The sequence below is a fragment of the Pundamilia nyererei genome, unplaced genomic scaffold (assembly GCF_000239375.1).
Source record: "Pundamilia nyererei isolate P.nyererei 1_Seehausen unplaced genomic scaffold, PunNye1.0 scaffold00118, whole genome shotgun sequence".
Lineage (NCBI taxonomy): Eukaryota > Metazoa > Chordata > Actinopteri > Cichliformes > Cichlidae > Pundamilia > Pundamilia nyererei.
This window is the reverse complement of record NW_005187519.1, coordinates 1,962,608-1,988,930: the sequence shown is the minus strand read 5'-3', so window position 1 is coordinate 1,988,930 and position 26,323 is coordinate 1,962,608. Positions and strand designations below refer to the sequence as shown.

Here is a 26,323-nt window from a genome sequence, read left to right as displayed (position 1 = left end):
GTGCCCAGAAACCTGAAGGTGGAGGCAGATTCCACCCGTTATCCTTTTACAATGGCAGAGGAGTGACCTGTCTGTGCCCTCTGAAGTCCATTATGAGCTCTTTTGTTTTAATGAAGTTCAGCTTCATGTTGTTGTCCAAGCACCAGCCTCAATCAGCAAGTCGGACAGATTGAGGCTGGTTAGTGAAGAAATCTTTAATCCAGGAGCAGGTAGCAGGGGGGATCTGAAGGTGGTCAGTTTGGTAGTACAAAGACTGGACCTAAAATCAGCAAAAGAAAAAAGGCCAGTGTTCGAAGAAAGACTTTAAACAAACTTCAGTAAGCCTGAAGAACTATTGATGGAAACCACTTTAAAAAAAGTAAAAGAAAGTTTGGCTTCTTGGCAGAAAAATATAAAAACAAGTAGTGGCTCAAGACTTTTGCACATTATTATAGCTCACTGCTTTTTCCCATTGCTAATTTTAATCACTTCAACTACAACTAGACCTACTACATCTTCAAAGGACTGTAGGTATGATGAGGCTCACTGATGAAAGCTGCACTAAGTCATGTAATCCTTTGCTTCATCATCTTTGAGCTCATTTTCCTGTTGCTTTCCAAAGCTCCCTGGTCTTTTTTCCCTTCCTCTGTGTGCTGCAGTCAATTTGGCTCAAAGCTCTTTTCAAAAGTGTGTTTCTCAGCGTTTTCGCTCCCATATCTCCCTAAATCTTAATGGCTTTTGTCACACTGTGACACTCTCGCTATAAGTTCCAAAGAGGAATCCTGGCTGACCTTGGCTAGCCAGCAGCACACACAGCATATTAGAACAGGTAACTTTAAACAAACAATATGCTGCATGCATGGTGATAATTCATGTAAAAAATTAATTATGAACCACTGCAACATCTATCTCTCAAACAACCTTATTTCTTCCATTTGTTTGTTCTGCTCAACAGCAGCAGCTCAGATTGATACAGAGGCAGACTAAACATTTTATCCATATATACTGATTAATGGAGAATTGGTTGAACGGACAGATTCAAAAGTACTGTGCCAGGTGAAAACATGATATAGGAAAAAAAATTAAAGTATTGCTTGATAGTGGTATAACGAGTATCTCCTCAACACTGTTTGCACTGACTTTAAGTGTAATATGAAATGTTACTGTAAAACTGTTAACTAGCTAATGTTACTACAATTGCTAGCCACTGTAAAAAATTGTCTTGATTTACAGAAGCACTAAAAGGTTTCTTGAATTGCCACCAAAATGGCTTCAAAAGTAAGTCACTCGCCATAGACTGCTGTGTTAACATGTCTAGCTCTATAGCAGAAATAAATGTTTATGCTACAGCATGCTACAAAACCAGTTTCTGTCTCTATAACCTAATGGCTATTTTATTAAAACTTATGTAATTTTTAATATAAAAACCTACTCATTTTAACTTTATAAAGACTGAACTTACACTATACAACATAAGGGGTGAAGCTTTGAGAGATGAGTAGGTATAGCCACTCTCTGTTAGATAGCGCCTTAGCTAATTTGTTTCAGTGGGCTGTGATTGGGGTGTTGGTGCTTTTTGGAACATTTTCAATGCAAAATATGTGGCTCGCTGTATGGTTAGCAGTAAGAAGACCATAGAAAAAGGGTGAGCTTTGGTGAGTGACATTCAATCATTTAGGGGTTTTTTGTATGTTACTTAGTGTTACGTTCCCCTGAGGGGTCTAGGCGGGGAGGGGGAAGTAACAAAAGTGACCAGGTCAGAAAAAGGAGTCAGGGAGGCAATACGTTAAATAAAACAGTTTTATTGAAGTAATTCAACTAAAAGAGACGGACAAGCCGTTATCACCATAAAAGAAACACAAACAAAACTCAGGCGTTGGTCAATTAACGCAAAAAGTCAAAAGAAAAGCACAGCTCACCAGCTGGGAAACACCACAAGACACTCAGCTCACTAGCTATAACCACACTATTGGCACTCTGGCCCAGAGCTCACCCTGCTCTGGGCTTAAATACCCTTAATTGCTGATGGGAGTCAGCTGTACAGGAGGGAAAGGTGGCACCTCAGGCAGGAGGTAGTGGGACACGCCCACACAGGCACCCTCAGGAGAGAGAGAGGCCCTGCTAGGGCCGTAACACCCCCTCCCATAAATGCAAACCCATGGTTTGTCAAATCACAGTAACCAAAAGTGAGTCCGTAGCCGTGTCAGGACGAAATGCAGGCTTTCCACCTACCAAACCGCGTAGCAACGGTTAGGCATTGCCTGCGGGAGCTGCCAACCCCATCTCAATGGGTTCAAAATACTTACTGAGGGTGGCCGCAGACCCTCAAAACAATGTCTCATGTGGTGGCTAGGGCTTTTTTGAGCCATCACATGTGGAGAACACAGCAGGCAGTCAGAAGACCTTACTGCAACAGTTTTCAGACGATTGCTCAGGTCACGGGTACAGGCATGTTTGTTAGTCAGGGGTGCAGGTCTGAGTGGTGGTGTTATACACAGCCTGTCCCCCTGCAGGTCATTTTGAGCACCTGGGAAATTGTCAACCAGTGGCAGCTCAGGGTCAGTTGACCTCTTACACTGACTACATGACACTACTGAGCAATTATGCTCCAAGTGTAGCCTCTTCGTAGGCCTGGCAACCTTGTCGGTTTGAGAGCCACGACTGACTTTTCTCAAAGCAAGCCCTTTTTGCTTTGAGTGTGCTTTCTGTTTGAGTTTCAGTCTCAAACAGTTAGCAACAAGGTGTCCAGGTTTGTGGCAGAAGAAGCAAAGCTTTGTTTTGGGTCTCGAAACCACAACCTTTTCAGCCTTGTTAGCTGGCTCCCTCCTAGTTCTCCAAGATGTGTTACCATGAGAAGGGATGTCACATTCCACCGTGTTTGCTTTATGAGTTAGGGTAAACTCATCTGCCAGTATGGCAGCCCACTGTAAAGTGGAAACCCTTTGCTCACTTAAATAACAAGAAATAGACTCAGGAACTGAGTTTTTAAAATCTTCCACCAGCATAAGCTCACGTATGGACCCCACGTCGTTAACCTGGCTCGCAGAACACCACCTATCAAAGAGCTTTGCCTTCTCCCTAGCAAAGTCAAGGTAGGACTGACCCTGGGCCAACCCCAAACCTCGGAAGTTCTGCCTATAGGCTTCAGGCACAAGTTCATAGGCTTGGAGGACGGCACTTTTAATCTTTTCATAAACTAGGCTGTCCTGCCTAGACAGACCAGAGCAAGCTTCCTGAGCCTTACCTGTGAATTTACACAGCAACATCACCCCCCACACGTCTTCAGGCCACTGTAATGCAGTTGCTATGCTTTCAAACACACTGAAGAAGCTCTCAACACTGGATTCACAGAAAATGGGAACCAGGTGGATGTTGTTACTTACAAACGAGCTTCTAGACACCTGTGCACTAGCAGCTGTGTCAACCATTTTGGGGATGAAGGGTTAGGAAAACACAACCTAATTAAGACAATTAACAGACCACTACACAACTTGCTTTAGCTGACCAACTTACCTCCCGCCACACACACACGTTAACAAAACAACTTACCCAGTTCCAAAACCTTGCCCTGTCTATCTTCCGGAGCGTGCTGGGCTCGAGGCAACTTTAAAGGCAGAACTTCAGCGACCGGAGCCCTGAATTGCCTACCCCCGACAGAGAATTAATCCCCACCCAGGATTACTCCAAAAATAATAAAAGGCAAAATAACAAAAGAGTGCCCGAAGGAGGAACTTAAAAAGCTCAGCTGGACACTCACCTACCTTAACTGGGAAGTTAGGAATCTCTAAAAGGTGCCAAAGCGAGATAATCAAAAAAAACAAATCCAACACAGAACTCCCTTTTCAATTATCCCGGACGAGCCCCCACTTGTTACGTTCCCCTGAGGGGTCTAGGCGGGGAGGGGGAAGTAACAAAAGTGACCGGGTCAGAAAAAGGAGTCAGGGAGGCAATACGTTAAATAAAACAGTTTTATTGAAGTAATTCAACTAAAAGAGACGGACAAGCCGTTATCACCATAAAAGAAACACAAACAAAACTCAGGCGTTGGTCAATTAACGCAAAAAGTCAAAAGAAAAGCACAGCTCACCAGCTGGGAAACACCACAAGACACTCAGCTCACTAGCTGGAAACACCACAAGACACTCAGCTCACTAGCTATAACCACACTATTGGCACTCTGGCCCAGAGCTCACCCTGCTCTGGGCTTAAATACCCTTAATTGCTGATGGGAGTCAGCTGTACAGGAGGGAAAGGTGGCACCTCAGGCAGGAGGTAGTGGGACACGCCCACACAGGCACCCTCAGGAGAGAGAGAGGCCCTGCTAGGGCCGTAACACTTAGCAACAACCCATTGACTATGTTATGTCCAACTATGGGCTATGCATGTTGAAAACGAAAACCAGAAAGTTTCTAGGACCAAATATTACATCCACTACCTATAGATAATACCAATTCATATGACAAAATCTGTTTATAGCAGGTTTAGCAGATTTCAGTGTGTATGAAATTCACCCCTAGGGTTACTATATATTCTTAATTTTATCATCTTCAAAACAAAAACATCACAGTGGGCCAGATGCTAACAGTGCTAGCTGTGTGGAGTTTGCATGTTCTCCCCGTGTCTGTGGGAGTTCTCCCTGGGTACTCCGGCTTCCTCCCGCAGTCCAAACACATGCAGTTAGTGGGGATAGGTTAATTGGTCAATCTAAGGCTATGTCCACACTAATCGTTTTCTCTCCGTTTTGGCCTCCCGTCCACACTGAGACGGCGTTTTCCGCTCTTGAAAACGCATACATTTCAAAACGGAGCTGCCCCATCGCACTGTGGACACTCGAAAATCAGACTTTCTAAAACGATGACGCATTTTAGTCATGTGATGCAGTCATGTGACCAATTAAACAAAGATAGCGGAGTGCATTATACAGCAGTTGTTTTGATTGCTCTCAATTTTGACAGCCCTAAAAAAGATTAATATCAGTTTGTACATGCTCCAGATAGCTTTTCTTCAAATTATGTAATCCTCATTCGCTTTTGCGCATGCGCAGGACTGGAACGTAAGCGTTTTCGGCCGCTTCAATGTGGACGCGCAACTCTGTGAAAACGACTGAAAATGCTAGTGTGGCGTTTTCAGACGAAAACACCGTTTTCAAATCTATCCGGGCTAGTCTGGACGTAGCCTAAATTGCCCATGGTGTGAATATGAGTGTGAATGGTTGTCTGTCTCTATGTGTTAGCCCTGAGACAGACTGGTGACCTGTCCAGGGTGCACCCCGCCTCTCGCCCTATGACAGCTGGGCTCCAGCACCCCCCGCGACCCTGAAGAGGATAAGCAGAAGCGAATGGATGGATCTGAAAGACATTCAGATTAAACATGAGCGCAAACACCTGCTTAAGACTGGCATTTTTTGCAGCGTGGGCCTTGCTGAGCTTATAAATAGCCTTTAAAGCTCCACAGTCTCGATGTTAAAGATGACCTGGCAGAAAGCCGGCGGCTAAACCAATCAGATGCAACCAGCTGTGTCACAGTCAGGTGCCATGGTTACCTGGCTGCCACAGCAACTGGGGTCAACATGTCCTGTCAAACAATGATAGATGGGCTGGGGGAGAAAAAACATACAACCACAAGTTTACACACACACACACACACACACACACACACACACACACACACACACACACACACACGTATAAACATGAATGCACAACCTGGCGCACGGGCCCACTGTGAATATCGAGACAACAGAAGTGCAAATGGCACTTGGATTTCTGCCATGTAGCATCTGGGATTCAACTTTTTAAAAAAAAAAAAAAAGAAGAAGAAGAAAGAGAAGAAGGGCCTCAGCAGCTGAAATGGCTAGTAATGAGCAAAGAGATCGTGCGTTTACAAATGAAACGACTCTCTGAGTTTCTTTTTTTTTCTTTTTTTCTTTTCTAGGAATGAAAAATATATCTCAAGCTCACACTTAGGCATGTAATCAAAAAGCTGCTTCAGTAATGAATGCCATCAGTTTCTTAATCTTCCATGACAGACTGTATCATATGGTATGAAACAACTTGCTTCCTGTGAAGCTAAAGTTTTGCCAAGAAATTAACGTTCAGGATGTTGGTAATCTCTGCTGAAACCTGACAGCACCAGCATATAAAAACATTAAGGTTTACCAGAGCGTTTACATTGTCTACATCCTTTTACAAACCACGAGGTGATCTGACCTCAAGTTGATTCAAGTTGAAAAAAAAAATCCAACTTGAATCATGCTTTTTCATGAATACAACATGAACCCAAGCAAAACGCCTTCTTTTCAGCATTATGGAAAGCTGATGTTACTTTCAGTGGTATTGTGATGACCCTAAAAAAATGCATTTTGACATTTTTAGCACACAGCAGAGGACAGCAATGTAAAAGAGAAAGAAAGCTGTCCTCTGTGTCGTGCTAGAAGGAGACTCCCACGACAGGCTTGAGAGAGAAAATGGAAAGGGAAGTTATGTGGAGAGACAGAGAAACCGAGACAGAAAAAGAGAGGCTCAAGGTAAGGGAAATGGATGGATCTGGAGAAAAAATAGAGGGAATAATGGGACAGAGTGGACAGGCTGAAAGAGGAGAGGAGGGGTTTCTCTGAGTATGTGTGTCCTGGCATATAGACAGGAGGCCCAGTAAATCAAGGCTGTGTGCTCTTCTCCCCCAGTTGCACTTAGCTAATGAAAAGCATCACTACGCTACCTCGACCGCGACCCCACTTAGAGCAAAGATGTGGGAGGAGGAGAGGGGGGACGACTTTCTCAAAGGCATCGTTCTGTCCTTCTGATCAGAAATTATACATGAACACGAACTAGTCCTGGAAAACACGCGTAAAAGTAATTTATATCAATCCACATATATGCACATGCTGGACTGTTGGTGATAGACACATTTGTATTGTTTGTATCTTGGATGACTGCTTCGTGTATTTCGAGAAAGCATCTTGCTTTTATATTCACAGTGATTCACATGGATACCCACACGTGGCAGGACTTGAAGAGTATATTAAAGTATTGTGAGGAACCACCTTTAGCAGCAATAACCTGAAGTTATTGTTTTCTGTATGACATTATCAGTCTCTCAGATCATTGTGGAGGAAATTTAGCCCACTCTTCTATGCACCGTTACTTCAGTTTATTGAGGTTTGAATTAATTTATGCAGAGCTCACTTAATGTCCAGCATTTCAGTTAGGTTGAGTTCTGGACTTTGACTAGAACATTGCAGCACCTTGACTGTTTTCATTTTCAGCCATTCTGTGACAGATTTGCTGAAGTGATCATCTTATCGCATGAACCAGTGTGCCCAGGCTTAAGTTGGTATATAAAGGAGGTCATAGTTGACGCAGTGACTATAGACCAAATCATCACCCCTCCACCACCGTGCTGATGGTCGGTATGCGGTGTTTGTGTTCATATGCTTTGTTTGGTCTGGTCTGTCCAAAGGACATTGTTCTAGAGGTTTTGTGGTTTGTTTAGATGCAGCTTTGCAAACCTAAGTCATTCTAAAAAATAACTTTTAGAGAGAAATAGAGGAAATCCTTCCAAATAAGCCGTTTTGCACTTTCTCATTGCAGAATGGTGGACCGCAGATTATTTGAAAATAGTCTTATGACTCTCTATAATAAGATAATTGCTGATGTCTTTCCTTTGTGTTGTGTCATTGCCCCAGACCTGCGAGCTGCAAGAAATTCTGATTTTTTTCAGGATATTTATCTCACTTGCTAATGATCAGGAAACAAGCACATTTGATTAGCAGCAGATGACTACTACTGATTCTCTTAATTCCTATGGAGGCAGTATAGGTGTACATAGTTTTTTTACAGCACTGTTTTGAGTTATGTGAAAACTTTTTTTTTTGCTTGACTGCATCTGCCCAGGAAAAAAAAAAGAAAAACTTCTATGAACTAAGCCAAATACAAAGCTAAAAGAAAGTAATTGGCAGATAGACAAACCAGCTGACTGCTAATATTGCTTTGCATCGTTTGCAAAAAATATAAACCATTTGCTAACAAGTTAACAGCCATTAGCTACATAAATCTGTGGCTGCTTAGCAATTTGAGGTGTTGCACCATTTAGAGCCTTCTGAACAGTTTGGATCCCTGGATCAACAGGCTACTTTAGCATTAGCTCATGACTTAACATTCCAGCCTTTTCTCACTTCTTGCTACTAAAAACGAAGTTTGGCCAAAATGCCAAACTCAAAGCTTCAAAAAGGTAGACCATGCATCAAATTGCTAATGTCACAGTGGCTTTGTCCATATTTTGTATATAGGCCATACTGACACTACAGTTTTCTAAATAACCAAAACGTAATTAAAGGTTAGTTAATTTGAATACTATATTAAGTTAAAATGTTAAGGCTGTTTATGTTAAAAACTATATTTAAGCCTTGATACATTTAGCTAGCTTGTAGCTACAAAATCCGTTAAGAAACATAGAAATAATTTTCCTTCGTTATATAATATTAATGTAAAAGTGTAAGAAAAACAATGCTGTGAATATGCTACATTTACATTATCAAGAGGCTACATTTTAAAACCTAATAAAATGGAAGCTCTCATATTACATTTACTACAAAATTACTAATGTGTGCTGAAACACAACTGGGGCATAGGTAATATTTTTGTTGGGTACGTAGCTTAAATCTTACTATATCTTTCTTACATCAAGATATATTGAACCTGTTTTTCTGGCTATGTTTTTATTATTATTTATTATGATATAAGAAAATGAAACATAGCCATCTATAGCCCATCTATGGTCACCAGTTCTGTCTGAATAAAGTATGGCACCAAACTCAAGAAGCCCTTTACAAAGAGCCTACACATATTTATACCAATATTTGTCAAGAGAAGAAAGCCTCAGTGTAAGGGTACGTGTTTGTAGTCAACACATCCTGTTTATGCAAGGTGCCTTTTGAGCTGCTGCATCTGGCAGCTCAGAAGGCACCCTTTTCGCATAAATCCCGGATGTTCAAATCTGGAATCTCTCTCTCACACACACACATATATATAGGAACATAAATGTCCCCACATCCAGCTTCATTCCCATATTCATGCAGACCTCCACATATGGTTCCACTTATAGCACAGTCAGAGGAAAGTCTTTCTGCATGAACTGAAAGAATGGTTGGAGGAAGGAACAAAGATGTGCAGTATTATCCTGGATAATGACGTAATTTGACACAAATCCTGGAGATAATTAATTTTTCAGCAAGTGTCCCCCTATGTGCAATAAACATCTCCAAGAGACAATAGTGAAGTAAATACAATCATTTAGAAATTAAAGTTACTAGCTGGAGACATTTTTACCCGAAGGTTAGGGGTTTTCTGCATCATATTTAACAAAATGTGCAGAATGCTTATCAGCAATGCCATGTGAGACAGAAATGAGACATGATTTTCCGAATGAGTGACTACCTGGCTGATAGATGAGTCGGACAGATGGAGCAAATGACTCAATATGTAAAAAAAAAAACAACAACTGTGGGGGGGGGGGGGGGGGGTTACCAACCAGTCAATGATTCAATGAAAGGAGCATGAGGAACAGGCCCACAGAAATAGAAAAGTCCAGCACCCCCCACAAGATGAAAAAGCAGAGCCACACCTGCTTTCAATTTCAACCAAATTGAAATTCGGTCAGGAACAATGGGCGCCTTTGTGAGACATAGAGCGGGAGCAAACAAGAGGGAGAAACATAAAAAGAAACTACAGAACCAGGATGACATTTGTAATGTTTGTATATAAGAGTCTGTGACAGCATTTACATGCTTTGAGCAATTACTTATTGTAGAAAAAAAGTTTTCCTAAACACATGAAAGCTATGGCGGTGCAATGGATTGTTCAATAACTCTTTACTGAAGCTGATGTCTTTACCAGAATCTGAGTGAAGAGCAGGAAACACTTCTATACGCTATTTGTGATCATTTTCAAGGAATTCAGAGTCTTACGTTTGTTTATCTGATGCTTTCATACTTTAAATATACTTGTACTCTGCTGCATGTAACATGTGACTTAAGTACTTAAGTACACTACGCAAGTCAAATACTAAAGTATTACTTGAGTTTTTGCATGTAAAATACATTCAGGTGTTGTTGTGTGTAGAACAGGTAGTACTTGCGGCTTTCTAACATAAAATTGTGTATTTTAACCCAACCTAAGATCTTTATGTAATGTTAACTAGTCAGTTTTTTTCCAATCATACAGACGCAAACCACTTGCACTTTTGCGGTCTTCATTTCAGACATTTTTCTACATTGCTGTGTTTGAGACTGTGTGAACAAACTGCTGACTACATTTTATCTCAAAGACTAGTTGTTCACTGTTTTTTTGTTTAAAGAGCCCTGCAGCAATTTATCATAGCAGTTTCATAAAAGTGACACTCTCCTAAGAGGTAGAAGAAACAGTTGTCACCATCATCAGAGTACCAGGTGAGATATTGTGAGTTTTAGGCCATAGTATGAGTCAAATTCCTATTTCCTAAGACTCAGCTAAATAGCACCTTTTGTGTAATTATTAGTGTAATTCTTCATAGCTTAGATTTGACAAGGGGATGGAAACACTCCTTAGAGATTTTGCTCCATATTCACATGACAGCATCATGCAGTTGCTGTAGATTTCGCAGTTGTACATCCATGATGTGAATCTCCTGTTCCTCCACGTCCCAAAGGTGTTCTGTTGGACTGAGATCTGGTGATTGTGGAGGGCATTTGAGAACAGTGAAAACATCTTCAAGTTCAAGTAACCAGTTTGAGATGATTTGAGTTTTGAGACATGGTTATTCTGTTGGAAGCACCCATCAGAAGATGGTACACTGTATTATCCTGGCCATAAAGGTCATAAACAATGCTCAGTTGGAACTAAGGAGCCCAAAATGTGCCAAGGAAATATCTCTCACACCATTACACCACCAGGCTGAGCCGCTGACACAAGCCAGGATGGAAACATGATTTCATGTTGTTTGTTCCGAATTCAGACCCTACTATCTGATGTCTGATATCAATCAGAAATCGAACCTCCTCAAACCAGGCAAGATTTTTCCAATTTCCTTTTGTCCAACTTTGGTGAGCCATGAATCCTTTTGAATATTTCTGTCAGCGTCAGACTTTGTTCACATTTAAACTCTGCATCACCTCACTGTAAACTCTGCTCCTGCTGCCAGCCTCCGCTCTCGAACTCTCTCTGAAACTGCAATCTCAGACACACAGATGGCATATCAAACAGCTGAAATTAGCACTTTGGCTATCATCAGTCCTCAAGAAGCTTTGCTCTGCTTCTTTCACCAGCTTTAGGCAGCACAAAACTAAGGTTTCCCAAAATGATCCTTGTCAGTTTGATGTTGTGCCGTGCCCCAACATTTATGAACATTTCCTTTTATAGTAAATAACAGAAGGGAGCGTGAAATGCCTTATCAGGATAGTCATTATTCTGGTTATAACCCCCAAGGGGCCTTCTTCACTGTGATTATGGCTACATTAGTGATTGCCAGGAAAGAAGTGCCCATAATCAGAGACTGTTACAATCTACAGACATAGTTTACTCAAACAACACTTTAAGAACAAAACCAGACAAAATATATCCTTTCCTGTCTACCTCTATACACTGTGGGCATATGAATCAATGTAAAAGAACACACAAAAGACAGGAGTTCAAGATATTTTATTTATACTGCTGAAGCCAACAACCCCAGCGGACTCACTGACACTGTGGGCCAGTTGCCAGATTGTAGTAGATCCCAACATCAAGCATCAGCAAGTTGAGGAACACTTGTGTGTGTGTGGGTATGTGTCTCCGTTCTCCTCACTGCTTATGTGTGTGCAGCCTAGAAACATGTATATCTGTGCGTGAACCTGTGGGCGAATACTGTTTCCACGAGCTCGCGATACAATCAATACAAGGTGCAGACTGAGAGACACAAAGATCATTGGGCTGTGATCATGAAGTCTCAGCTGCTTATAATCATTAGTCAGCTGCTAATGAACTTAGAATCCATGTTTGCTAATGAGCTCTCCTCTCTTTGAGTCCATCTCTGGGGATTAAAAAGCAAACAAACACGTAATCATAGCGAGTACAGGACAAGAACACAACAAGGATGCAGCTTTGAAATGTAAATGTGGAAATGCGCATTACAACTTTGTGCATGTTGTTGAAGATGCTCTCTTTCATATACCTTCAATTTGCAGCTTTCTGCTACTTCTACTACTTATAGATGCTATTAATGTCTGATTAATTTATTAGTCAACTAGCAGTAGCTTTAGCAGTTTAAGCTATTGACTGTTGCAGTTATATCAAAAAATACATATATTATTTTCATCTCAGCAAATGTGAGTGTTTGCTGATTTTGTTTGTCGTGTATACCCATCACCAACTTCATCAGGTATACCTGTTCAACTGCCCGTAAACACCAATGTCTACAGTAGCAACTCAAAAAAGAGAGAATGCACAGACTGCTTCGAGCTGATAGGAAGGTAACAGTTATCCAAACATCCACTCATATAGGTATGCAGAAGAGCATCTCTGAATGCACAACACAATAGTCCTTGAAGCAGATAGGCAGCAGAAGACCACACTGGGTGCCACTCCTGTCAGCCAAGAACAGGAATCTGAGTTATTGGCTTACCAAAATTGGACAACAGAACATTGAGAAATCATCGCCTGGTCTAATTAATCTCAATTATTTCTGCAACCGTCAGCTGGTAGTGTCAGAATTTGGTGTTAGCAGCATGAAAGCATGGATAAATCCCTTGGATCAGCAATTCATATTGTTGTTGGTGGTGTAATGGTGTTGGGGATATTACTTGATTCACTTAGAGAATGTTGGAATGTGGGGTGATGGGGAATTTGCATCTTTATTATTACTTTTTATTGATTTATTTTTAACATCTACAGAATCAATATATGTTAATCACATATTGCTTTTGGATGTTGAATATTAGCAAGTGAATTGGAAATAAAGTACCTGAATTTCAGAAGCAGGACCACGCCTCCAAACACACTCCTTCCGGTTCTCATCTATATATTATCTCCCAGATTACGTGGCCCACCCTCCCTCCCCTTTTCAATTCTTTAACGTCTTCACTTCTATTTAGTACACGGGGATCTGCTAGGCTTGGGAGCCGCCGCCAGTCCCCTTTGAGGCCTTCCCCAAACTGCAGCTCAATTCATCTCCAAGCCATTCACCTTTATCTACTAAAACACTGTCAAACCTCAAATGAGGACGTGGGCCCAGCGAGTGAAACAGCATTTAACCATGTGGATATGGTAGCTGTGTTACATCAGTTCTGCACAGCTTGCTGTCCTTAGACAGTAAACGTGATGAAACCACTCAGGAAAAAAAAACGCATATATATTGTTTATCATGACTCTGGTTTAAGGTGGGTCACTTATTTTTTAGATTCGTTTTAGATTAAAGATTTCTTTGTTTCCCTCACAAAGGAAGAAAGTTTTAGTATAGTTTTGTAGGAAAACACTGGTATCCATCCAGATGTTCACAATCGATGCAGCAATGATTAGCTAATGTTATATCGACCACTTTAACCAATTATTAAAAAAAAAAAATTAGGATATTCTTTTTATTTAATTATGAAATATTTAATTCATTGGATTTGCTGGTTTTCACTACTGACTCATCATGAAAATGCTAAATGGAAGACACGCTTGATTTGCTGTCTTTTTTGTCATACAGTACTTTTATTAATTCATCTATTTCTACATCTTTATTCCCAAATGGCCACCTATAACCTTTAACACTTTTTGATGTTTGAATGATCCACATACTGATCTGCAACATCCCAGCCAGAATCCATTAAACTTTACAGGCAGACATTCAGACTCAGGGATGAGAAGCGGGGGCAGAGTAGTGCACAGTACCCAGGGGAAGTGTGCTGAAGCTGGGTCAAGGGCTAGCTGGTGATAGCCCAAGGGCCTGGAGGAAGGCAACCAGTCACATTGGATATAAATCACCTGGTCACAGATACACAGAGAATTGTTTAGCCAGAGTGACAGCTACACTCTCTGAGGACAGTCTGAGTCTTGAAGATACAGTATCGCACGCCTCGATGCATATATACATACACAGACGCACACAAGTGGAAATGCACTGGTTAGAAAACGAGAGCATGGAGAAAACTCCGATGAGAGTTGGTTGGAGGGATTTCTGGCTGAGGACAGTCAGCCCGTGTGGCAGCTGAACAGGACATGGGGTCCCTTTGGAGACTGTTAAACCAAAACTAGGTCTGAGTGCAGTTTCATGTCATTTGGAGGTGGGTATCGACATCAAAACAGCAAATATCACAACCATGTGGAACGTTTTCATTGATCTTAAGCAATGGAGTTTGGAAATGACTTCAAATAATACAGCAGGTGATGAAGTCACAGAAAAGCCCTTTAAATAGGACAATTCTTCATCTTTTAGCTGCTCTCTTTAGGAGTAGATTATCTGCCTCCATCTCATCCTAACCCTTGGAGCTTCCTTTGCCACACCAACCCTCTGCATGTCTTGGTTCCTCAAGGAGGGCAAGTCCACCCTATCTCTGCTTCACTCTCTTCTTCAACTCTCTGTCTGTTTCATTGAATGGTTGATCATCGATATTAAACTCATCTACCTTAACTACCTCTGCTCCTTGTTAGACCTGTCTCCCTCTCATTTCCACATATTGTACTGTCTTTTATTCTTCTTCTCTGCAGAGCAAAGCTCCACCTTTCCAGGCTCTCTTCCGCCTGTTTCCTACTCTCACTACAGATCACAATGTCGTCTGCAAACATCACAGTCCAACGAGACTCCTGCCTGACCTCATTGGTCAACCCGTCCAACATCACTGCAAACAATAAGGGCTCAGAGCCGATCCCTGATGTAACTCCATTAATCTATCTGTTACTCCTACCACAGAGCTCACCACTTTCTCACTGTCCTCATACATGTCCTTCACCACCCTCACATACTTCTCTGACAGTCCCAACTTCCTCATGCAGTACCACAGTTCCTCTTTTGCCACCCTATAATATGTTTTCTCTAGATCCACAAAGACAAACTGAAGCTCCCGTTGACATTCCCCATATTTCTCCCTCAGCACTTTCAAAGGTCAAATGTCTTCAGCCAAGGTAGCACAGTTTTCACTGGCTTCCTGTTAGCCAGATGGTTTTACTTAATCCAGGACTCTCTTGATGATTGGAATGTTTCATTAGGGACAGATTTTTTTTCCCTGGATGCCTTTCTTGATGCAACCCACCCATCCAGGTTTGGTATCAACAGTTGGAGAACTCTGGCTTATGCTGCCCCAGCCGAGATGGCTGCATACAAACTTATGTTTAATTAAGCGGATTGTTAGGATGGTTTTTGATGGTTTATTAAAGTATTTCATGTTTACTGTAATAGTTTTCATTCTCATATAATCAATGAAACAGTCTTTATTATACAATAGACACAATGCATTGTTGCTCTTTTTCAAAAATCTTAAACTATTAGATTGTTGTCTGACTAAAAACCTTATTCAAGCTTGACCTGTTTTTTTCTGGACTTGTATATATAAAAGGGCTAAACATTATGCTGTGGGGAATTAGATACCACACATACAGACGCTGAAAGAGATTAATCTCTCAAGAATCTCCTCACTCAACACATGTTAATTACTAAGCAGGGATAGTAGACACACTGTTATTACAACCAGGCCACACACATACACACACACACACAATACAGAGGTGACACACACAGAGGCGTGGCAGGCAGTAACGGTCCAATCAAAGCCGGATTGATTTTCAGAGCTCACTGGGGATTCTGTTCAGTCAATAAAGGACTCTGTTAGACAACTGGAGGCATGATGGATCTACCATACATCTTTCCTTATAGTGTATCAGCTGCCATGTACTGGACTACAACACAGAATGAAATTGAGCAGTGCTTAAATCATGGAAGGTTTGCTATGTGATGTGTTACAAAGTACTCTGTAAAATTTGCAATCACAATTCTTTGTAGCAGTCAACAAAAAAACGAAAGAAAGAAATGAAAATATGAAAAAGAAAAAACACAATACACAATATATAAATAATATCTTCTTTCTGATACTGTGCTTGTATTGTAAATATTTTAAAGCATTTTTTTTTTTTACAACCCTCAGTATTTTTGTACGGCCCACTAGAGGACCGCAAAACTTACACTTTGAATGTGCAGCGGAAAAACACGTGGAGGTGGCTACCGTTTGCATCACTGTGCAAAAAATACGATCAGGTACAAACAGAGAGACATAATCAGTCCCCAAAACTTTGGGGAGTTAATAGTTACAGCTAATTGCATGACCGCTAGCCACCTTCAACCTGTCCACCACTAGCGTGACAATCATGGTGGCAACGATGCAGGGTAAAGTGAATAAGGCCCACAGGCCTACAGACCACTTTGTTACTCCCTGACAACCACTCATTGCTTTGGAAAAATGTGTATTCCCTGACTGGTTGGCAAATATCTCTACGTGATTTCTTTGTTGGCTAGCAGATTGCTGTGGTTGTCCATAGTAGCGAAACTTTGAAAAATGTGACACAAACCAGAAACAGGGACCATCATTAGTCTTCAAAGTAAAAGTTGTGGCTTTCAAAACATGTCAGCTATACCTAGGGATGGGTATCGAAACCCATCGGTTCCCACTGTTTCACTTCCTTGGAATTGTTTGCCATTTTTGCAAGCGATTCCCATATCGATTCCAGTCGCCCCGAATGACGTCACCACGTTGCGGAGCGTCATTTACATGGCAGGAAACACGGTGCCTAAGTGGCTCAAACGCTAAAAAGCTTGATTATACTTTATGAGAACGGATGACAACAGGGCAACTTGCAATACTTGCAAAGTAGATATTTAATTTAAGGGAGGAAACACTACGAATATGCAAAAGCATTTGCTCACAAAACACGCGATGACCTTAAATGAATGTCGTGTTTTTAATTCCACTCGTGAATCTCAACCCAGCAGCAGCGGTAACGTTTGCACGTCCTCTCCCGTTAATGCGGCAGTGCATTAACTAACAGTGCATATTATGTTAGCGCGATCTGCCTTATTACAAAACCTGCCATTACTGTGCATTTAGGTGACCATGATGAGAGAGACAGACAGAGTCTGGCTCAGATGCTGGCAGTTCTCACTGCAGTCTACCGGTTGCGTCTCCTTTCAGGCCAGGATAGACGAATGTCACCGAGCAGTGACTAAGTTTGTGGTAAAAGGCTTGCACCCATTTGCCACAGCAGATGCCCTGATTTTCGGTAAGTGAATGTGTTTAATTGTAGGCAGGGACATTACTGGATATTCTTGTGTGTTATACTTTGTTATTGCTACAGAAGAATATTTATTTTATTATTTTACATTTACAATTTTTTTCCCCGGGGACCCTGTGACACCCCATTGAAGAGCCGTAGGCTTTGGATCTCTTAAGATCTCACTGTTGGGTTTGTAAGGCCATGTTACTCCTAAATTTCTATCTTGTTCAAAGAGAAGATCAAAGTTCTAAGCTAATCGACCTTAGTGTTCTCCTTTTTTTTAAAAAGAATCGATAAAGAATCGAATCGTTAAACAGAATCGAAAATGGAATCGGAATCGTGAAAATCTTATCAATACCCATCCCTAGCTATACCAGTGAGGAACAGATTTTACTTCGACGATGAACATTGTTCAATTCTGATTTGTGACATAGGAGGAGGCTTTAGGTGCACCACCCTATGTGAGACTGATTTCACTTGGCAACAGGTAGGAACCTTCAGGAACTCTCACCAACCAGTCTGGGAATAGTCGTCTTTCCTTCACAACTGGTGGTTGTATCACATTAGGTTGGAGGGCAACTCTTGAGCAATGTGCAGTTGACTTCACATTGCTTAGTAAAGACACTGTAAGTGTTAGCAAAGACAAAGGATGAAGCAGAGAGTGGCGGTCTACAGTCCAATGTGCAACAGTGCAAAGTAGCTTGTCCATAAACCCTGGGGCACCCTGGTTGCACTCCGATAAACACGGGCAGGAAATTCTTCTGCAAATTTGTTGAAAAATATACCGCCGGCTGCTGTGTCAAATAACAGTTGTTGTTATTCTTAGCAGGGTTCCTTAGCATATTGTGGAGCAGTAATGAGCTCACAGAAGTGTTTGGCCAGTCCTATAGGAACTAGCCCGCATTTGTGGCTGTTTCTGTCAGGATGTCAAATCTAATATTCTCCCTGTGTGCGTGGGGCTGATAAATTATTAATAGCGTGTATTTGAGGAGCTTTCTTAGAACCTGCTTCTTGCACGTCACTCAGCTTCTGCTCGTTACTCCTCTTTCCTCCCTCTGCTAACGTCACGCCTCACGACATTCATCTCCGTTTCCTTCTCCTTCCCTTTTCAGCCCTCGTCTCCTTTTGTGGATGTGATAATATTGGAATTGGAAGCTTTGCATCTGGACAACTCAATGCCTCACTTTGAGTGCGTGGGAGCTTTTCCTCCGCTCTGCCTCTTTCCCCTTGCATCTAAATGGCTCTCTACTCTGCTGCAAGCTACAGAAAAGTAGGGCAGATGCCTCATTTAACACTTGGGTGCAATCATTGAGCAGTGTGTATACATTACACAAACACCCCCAAAAAGCAAGAAATTCATCTCCTTCTCCAATAAAGGTGATGCTGCAGCTAGGTTTGTAAAAAGCTTAAGCATCTGATGTGTCAATATATCAACATGGAAAAGCTGTCATTTCAAAAACGCCACATTTCACATGTTTAGGAAGAACTGTTTGAATCTAATCTGATTTTATGCAACTATGCAAGAGAGAAATTCTTGCTTCTAATGTTTCCCCACATCAGGGATTGGCCTGCCCAACTTTTGCTTAATTTCTTTTCTGTTTTGTTGGTATTTTGGTTTCTGCCCCTGGTTCCTGACACACTCAGTCAGTCCATGATAGGAGAAGAAGTGAGCAGCAGCAGATTAAATTATACAGTAGAACCCAGAAATAGCTCTAATGCCGAGGCCGCGTGGACTCGGCGCAAGAACATGGCGATGTAAGTCGCCACTGAGCAGTCAACTAGATTATCCCTGAATGCATCCCAGCATAAAGCGGACTGCTGTGGGTTTGACTGCCGTGCAGCTATCCGATGGGATGAGCTTGACCTTTAGTAACCAAAAAATATAAAAGACGCTAGAGGAGGGATCTAACATTCAGGGTGGATTAAAGGGCCATTAGACCTTTAAATTTTGGAGCAGTCACCTTTCAACTTCCAGCTACGTTAAACACGTAAAATAGAGGAAGCAGCTGAGCTGAACTGTCCACACCTTCACCCACCACATGTAAACACAACCACCCACATGACAACATCTAGAAAGGTCACAGAGCATGTTAAAAAAAAAAAAAGATAAGTAAAACTTCACGTTTGGAACCACCTCTGCCAAATATCACATCTCTTTTGTTGCTTACAGAAAGATTGACGCCTGAGACCTGCACGCATGCCCTTCTCCAATCTCTTACCCAAAACATGCAGGAGAGGCAAACCCAGGTCCTGGCCCTCCCTGCCAGAGCAGAGGGCATCGGCAGAGACACAGAGGGCATCCTGCGAAAAAGATGCCACTCGAGGGGGCTCCCCAGCCTCACAGCTGAAATCCACAGTATTCCCAGAAATTCCCAGCAGTTCCACACAGGCCGCATAAATCCATGCCAGAAGTGCGAGGTGCACCGAGGGCGGGGAAGCAAACCCTGCTCTCGTTTTTCTCACTCTGATGGCCTTAAGTCTGTCTCTCTCATGTGAGCTCCCTCCCTCTCTTGCTTCTATCCCTGCTCCTTCTCACTCACTCCTGCCTTCTTGAAGTGTGGTAACGTTATTCCGTGGAGCAAAGGGGGAGGTGAGTCTTCATTTTTTTCCCTCTCCCTTCCAAAACTCCCTTCTCCTCAAATGATCCTTGTTAACCCCTCCTTTCCCTCCTCTCCACACACATATACACTCTATTCATTGACCACCCTCCACCCTCCTTCAGCTTCCTTACATGGCATACCTCACCTCTCTTCCCCCTCCACCTCTCTTCTTCTGCAAGCATGCTCGCTCATGTCTGCGCTAATGTCACTTCAATTTTTCATCGGCAACCCCCTTTCCTGTTTCCAGATCCTCTCGCTCTCTACTCCAAAATAACTGCAGGACTCACCGGCTGTCATGACACAGCTGAGGGAGGCCAGGCAAACAGCTTACATGGAAAAAAAAAAAAAAGCAGGTACCCGCTTCTGTCGCTGCACATGCAACCTCATGCGTACGTCCTTCAGGAGCCGAGGTGCACATATGCTCCCAATAGTTAACATGTGGCAAAATTAGTATTAAGCCTCGTTCCGATGCCCCAAAAGTGCTAGGCTAGCAATTTTCCCCACAAAGCTGGGTTCAGTTATGGAAGAAACATTGAAAAAAAACCCACAAATGGTCATAATTAATGCAGCTAAGGGAGCGATGCCCAAACTAGTATGACACCAGAAATTCACTTCCCCTTAAGACCCTTCTCGTCTTGTCTGTTCTTGTCTATTTTTAACATGTATTCCAATAAAAGTGTTTAATAGTACCGTATTTAAAAGAGACTTTTCAATGCAGTGATTTTTCTTAAATATATATAATTTAATATATCCTTGTAATAAGGTCCTAAAATTGCCAGTCTAGTTGACCTGGTGTAGCATACCAAAAGTATTCACTAGTTTGCCTTCACACACATATAAACTTGAGTGACATCCCATGAAGTCAGATCACCCTTTGCAGCCATAACAGGTTCAACTCTTTGGGGAAGGCTTTCCGCAGGTTTAGGAGTGTTTATGGGGATTTCTGCCCATTCTTCCAGAAGTGCTTTTGGGTGGTCAAGCACTGATGTTGGACGAGAAGGCTTGGCCTACAGTCTCCGCTCTAATTCATCCCAAAGGTGTTCTGTCGTGTTGAGGTCAGAACTTTGTTCAGGCCAGTCAAGGAAGGGACAATCCCCAAACTGTTTCCACAAAGTTAGAAGCATGAAAGTGTCCAAAAAATCTTGGCATGCTAAAGCATTAAGAGTTCGTCTGACAACTACCGTTGTCCTGGCAACTGCCAAACCCAGACTCCTGTAGATAGAGAAGTGTGATTTGTCACTCCAGAGAACAAGTCTCCGCTGCTCTAGGGTCCAGTGGTGGTGTGCTTTACATGACTGTGACCTTGGCATTTAGCCCCAAGTATCCATACAGAGTTTCGAGCACATACTTGCTCATACAAATATATATATATACATATCGTCATTGTTGTTGTGACAATTTGCTTGTTATAGGGAATTAGCTCCATTTTCTTACAGTGGAAGTGTACATCCTATGAAAACTTTTCGAACATGCTAGGCCCTGGTCCCTCAATGAATTTCTATCTGAAACTAATGTTTGTTGCTTCATTTACCCCGCCTTTGAGCACCACTTTACTCGGATTGGCTGCCCCCCATAAACACAAAATTTGAATAGCAAATTTTGGTGGAAGTACTTTGGTTGTTTAAATACTACATATCTAACAAATTGTGCAGGCTTTCCATCTTCCCATTACAACCGCCCCCACTTATGCCACACATTTCTATCTGCATGAATGTAAACATTGCACAGCGCATGACAAGGGGGTTGCTACATGTATGTGTATGCAAACCGCAGCACTGGATCCACATTAAATCAGCAGTGGAGGTGCATTACATCACTCCACAGTCAGATCCATAAAGGGCTAAGAGCCAATTCATTTTGAGAAAACACCCTCTATTGATCCCTGCTGCTCTCCATCACTTACACTGTAACAGTTACCTCAATCCATAGGCTAACCTGACACATAATCCGTGTGTGTGTGGGTTTATGTGTGGGTCTGCCTTTGCAAGTATTTTATTAACATAATGTCAGCAAACAGGACACATGGGGGAAATACTGCAGGGTGTTCTATGGCTGTCCTGAACTCCTTTTTAAAAAATTGATTTCAGCGTCTGCGTTTGATACAAGACAACTTCCACTTCCCTCCAGCTGACTGGTCTAAACTGGGTTGCTAGCAGCCTCTAGTGGCCTTCAACCAACCTTGAGACACACTCATAAGAGCACCAGAAAGCATTTCTTAAATTTTGGGGCTCACACATGCATCTCATGTTGTTCCTTTCTCCTCTGATGGAACCAGAGTAGCCATTTAAGTGATACTTTACTACCTGCGAAGCACATTGATTTTGGCTCCGCTACTGGGAGTGCTGGATTTTCTCAGTACAACATTTTTGCACAGTTAGGTCAGGTTCTTATTCCCTTATTCCCACTGCAACATGCCGGAGCTCTTTGAAACAGGCAGACGGGCAGGCAGCACACAAGCATGCGCACACACACATTGTTTCCCACTGAATTGCACCCATGGAAAAGCAGATTTAGGCCATGGGACAGTAAAATTCCCTTTAAAAAACTACACTAAAGGCATTAGTGTACCACTGTACCTTTTTAAAGGTTGTAGGAACTCCGATTTATGTGTATTTTCACTGATGATGGTGACATTTGATCACTAGCTCCACTAATGTAAACAAACGGATGACAAAAAAAAAATTCAAAAGGGAAAGGAGAGAAGAGAGAGAGAAAAAAGTCAAAGATATGAATTCCACACTCCTCTGGAGTCTCTTCTTCTGTCGCTGGAGAATCCATCACATTAAAGCTTTAATGCTAGAATAACAAAGCATCCATCACGTTGAATGCCCCAGAATACAGAGAGCCATTCAGAGCAAAAGCCTGCAATTCCCTGGGTGCGGTACCTGTGCGCTGTTCACCAAGGCTGGCCAACATTTTTTTTGTTTGTTTGCTGTGGAACTTAGGAGCATGTGGTAAATGCAACAAGCAATGAATTAGGTTTTTGTGCATATCCTACTGAGGCAGAGCCCAGAGAGCTGACAGACTGATGTGAATTTACAGCTCAGGCTGACTTGAGTTAAACATATTCGAAGGGAAGTAAATAAAATATACAGGACAGGAGGGGGAGAAGGTGGAGGAGATAAATACAAGTGGACACAGGCGTAAACAGAGGCGAGAATAAAAGACGGAGAAGACGAGGACAAAAGGAGATGACAGAAGAATCAACAGGAAGGAAAATGCAAGGATGAATCTTAGAATACGGAAGGAAAGGAAGAGGCAGCAAAAAGAAAGATAGCTAGATGAAATAGGAGGAAGGAGATGGGAGACTGGAGAAGGACATAAAGAAAGAAAATAAAAGGAGGAAGAGAGGAAAAGACGATGGGGTATTAGGAAAGTGAGAAATCGTTTAGTCAATGAAAAACGAAAGAAAGGGATATATGTGTGAATGAGAGGGAGCTGCGTAACACAAAACATAGTAACACATACGACCAGCACAGCTTCCCTCACTCTCCCGAGTCTTTCTTTCATCGTACGTTCACAGTCACAAACGCACAAACCCGCAGTATCCCCAGCTGCATCTCCTGTAGTAACCCAGCCCCAATCCACGGCGACCGTGTGAGCCGGGTTACCATGGAAACTGAAAACCTCACATCAGCCCTCGGGGGTAAGGCGCACATAGCCATACCTCTCCACTTTCACCTCCCAGTCAGTCACATGACCAGCTCTAGTGCTGCAGCTGGAGAGCGGCAGCAGCAGAAGTAACAACTCACTGAATGTGAATGCTGACTGCAGAAGATGAGACAACACTGGGATAATACAAACCTCTATCACAGAAGCTCTATGTGCTAAAGTTGGTAAAGGTGTTAAACTGTAGCTCTAATGGACACATAGCGAAGAGACTGGTGATATGATTTCCACCCGCTTATCCAACCAGGGATGCAGGGGGTTTGATCCTAGCCCAGTTCACACTGGATGAACAGGTCACCAAAAAAAGAAAGACTAATCCGAATCCACATCTACAGCCAATTTAGCACACTTGGACTAAATTACCTGTGTGAAACACAAGCTGGAAGAAGGAGAACATGCAAACACAGCTCAGAAAAGTCCAAGATGGCCTACAGGTTCAGATAAGGTGGAGGTGTTCCCAGGTAAAACATGTTGAACAAAGTTACGCCCTGTCAAGATGTCAAGGTGAGCCTAGGTTATAGCCTCCTACATGCCCAACTGGCTGTCTTATTGCCAGTGGGGCATAGGGCACACTGCTTCACCTGCTCACAGTTGCTGTGATTCTGCCAGCCACTCTGCAACCCAACTCCTTCTTTCATGTCATATCTGACTTAAATTCATATCTGTTGCCACTGATTTGTTCTACAATATTTATGTAATTTTTTATGCATTGATTATGTAATCATATTTTTTTAAGATAATGGTCCTTAGTTGGTGGGCAGGAAGAGGTAGTACATGCTCACACTGTAAATGCACCCAAAATATCTGCTGCAGCAGGAATTATTCAAATCCACCCCAGAGACTTTAAAGCTTCCTTACATCTTCCTTGTGTCACACCTGCTCACCAATGAGGGATGCAAAAAAGCCCAATATCTTCAATTGTTTCTTTATTTGGTTGCTGTGGAGCCTGTTTTCTTAAAATAAGTGAAAACTACCTTCCCCATCTTTTTCAATTAATGATAGAAGTTTCTAGAAATAAGTCTATACAGAGGACGCTGCTACAGAGTCCAGAAGACAGTTCTGCTTAATTGCTCAATTACTTGAAACGATTTGAATGACATAGTTTAATTATGTAAAGTGAATCCATAATCATATCCCTGATGACAAGGATTTATCCCCTGTTGCAGTACGGATACAAGAACTGCATCCAATAAAAGCTAGGGTCATTCAAAAAAAAAAAAAAACTTCATTCACCGATTTATAGATTGTATTTATGGAGTGGATCTGAGATTGAGAGACATTCAGTTTTTTACTCTACAATGAAGACACAGCTGGTGCTGCCAGGACTGAGCAAAAACTGCGTCTAAATAAACCTCATGAATTGGGGGATTCATTGTAGAAGCGCTAGCAAGCTTCACACACATTTACACACACATACAAGAGAGTGCGACGGTGGTGGTGGTGGGGTTGGTGGGGGGGAGTAAGCGCGGGTGTAGAGATAAGGAGCTGCGGCAGTGAGGTGTGGGGGTGGGGGGTTGTTTCTGGTATTGGCGCTGGTGGGAACGTGTTGGGGCTTGAAGAGATGGGAGGCTGCAGCAATCTACGGTGTCACCAGGACCAAAAAACCCCACCGTCACCAGACTGTGGAACGCCACTGCTGCTCTAAATGTTCTCACAGGAGCGCAGCACTGCAGCGCTCGAGCTGCAAAACCCTCTGACTGAGATGTGTGTCTGTGATCAAACGCTTTCACAGTGCACGTTCGGCCAAAGACGATGACTGAAACGAAGGATGCGAGGGCATGTGAAAATTCCAAAAGGTGTCTTCTCCTTATGGGAACATTCTGGCTAGGAGACATATAATTTTACTGCTGAGGATGCGGTGTGTTACGCTGATTTGTTTCTAGCCTTAGGACAACTGCTATGCAGTTTAAAAAAGTATCAGGGAAAGAAAATGACCTTAAAAAAAAGATCACACCAAGCATTTTGTGTGGTGTCTTCGCATGTGTGCGGCTGTGGACATGAGGAAACAGTGCTATTTAAACATGTGAGAGTTGTTACACATGATTGATTATGTCCTAAAGGAAGTTACAGCTTATAAAACTGAGTGTGCATTTGGTCAATCTCATTCACCAACTTCCACATGACCATCGGAATATGTCGTACGGATGAAAGCGTACAACCTCCTTTCCAGGAGGGCAAGCAATAGCATTAGATGAATTGGGGGTGGGGGGTGTATCAGGAGCTTTTTCACCCCCACTGAATAATGGTGCATTACCATTCTGCTGCTGTAAAAGCAAGGTGACCCGTATCAACCCTGAGGTCCAAGTGCTTGGTTCTAGAGGCAAATTCACAACCTGATGCCCGTGATTCCATCTCTGTCGCCACCATTATTATCTGGAGCACCTGCCTGGAGATCTCTTGGAGATGTAACACTGACCTTGAAACAGCACTTAGAGAGAGGCACACCAACCGGTCTTCCAAGGCCCGCGGTCCACGATCGGTCATCAAAAGCTCATTTTCACAGCTACGTCATTTGATGGTTTAACCAAAGCCAGCTGTGTGCATGCTACAGCTGAGCGTGGCGATTCTTAGGAAGGCCTGTTCTTGTGAATATTTCATGCAGCGTGAGGATTTCAGACACACTCTTGTTGCCAATCTTTGCAGAAGAAAGGTCGAAGCAAGCCACAAAAGACTACATGTGCAGAATTTGTCCTCTAAGTCCACTGAATTCCTCCTCAGTCTCCCATTCCCAGCATCCTTCTCTCTCTCTCTCTCTCTCTCTCTCTCTCTCTCTCTCTCTCTCTCACTATCTCTCACTGTATGAAGCCTTACCTTGTTTCGTTT

General features: G+C 42.4%; 1 protein-coding gene across 1 annotated transcript in view; it reads right to left on the bottom strand.

The window, feature by feature from the left end:
* Positions 1-26,323, bottom strand: part of tns1a (tensin 1a) — a gene marked incomplete at its 3' end in the record, with an annotated part of 125,448 nt that overhangs the window by 97,899 nt on the left and 1,226 nt on the right. The gene's annotated exons all lie outside the window — the stretch shown is intronic.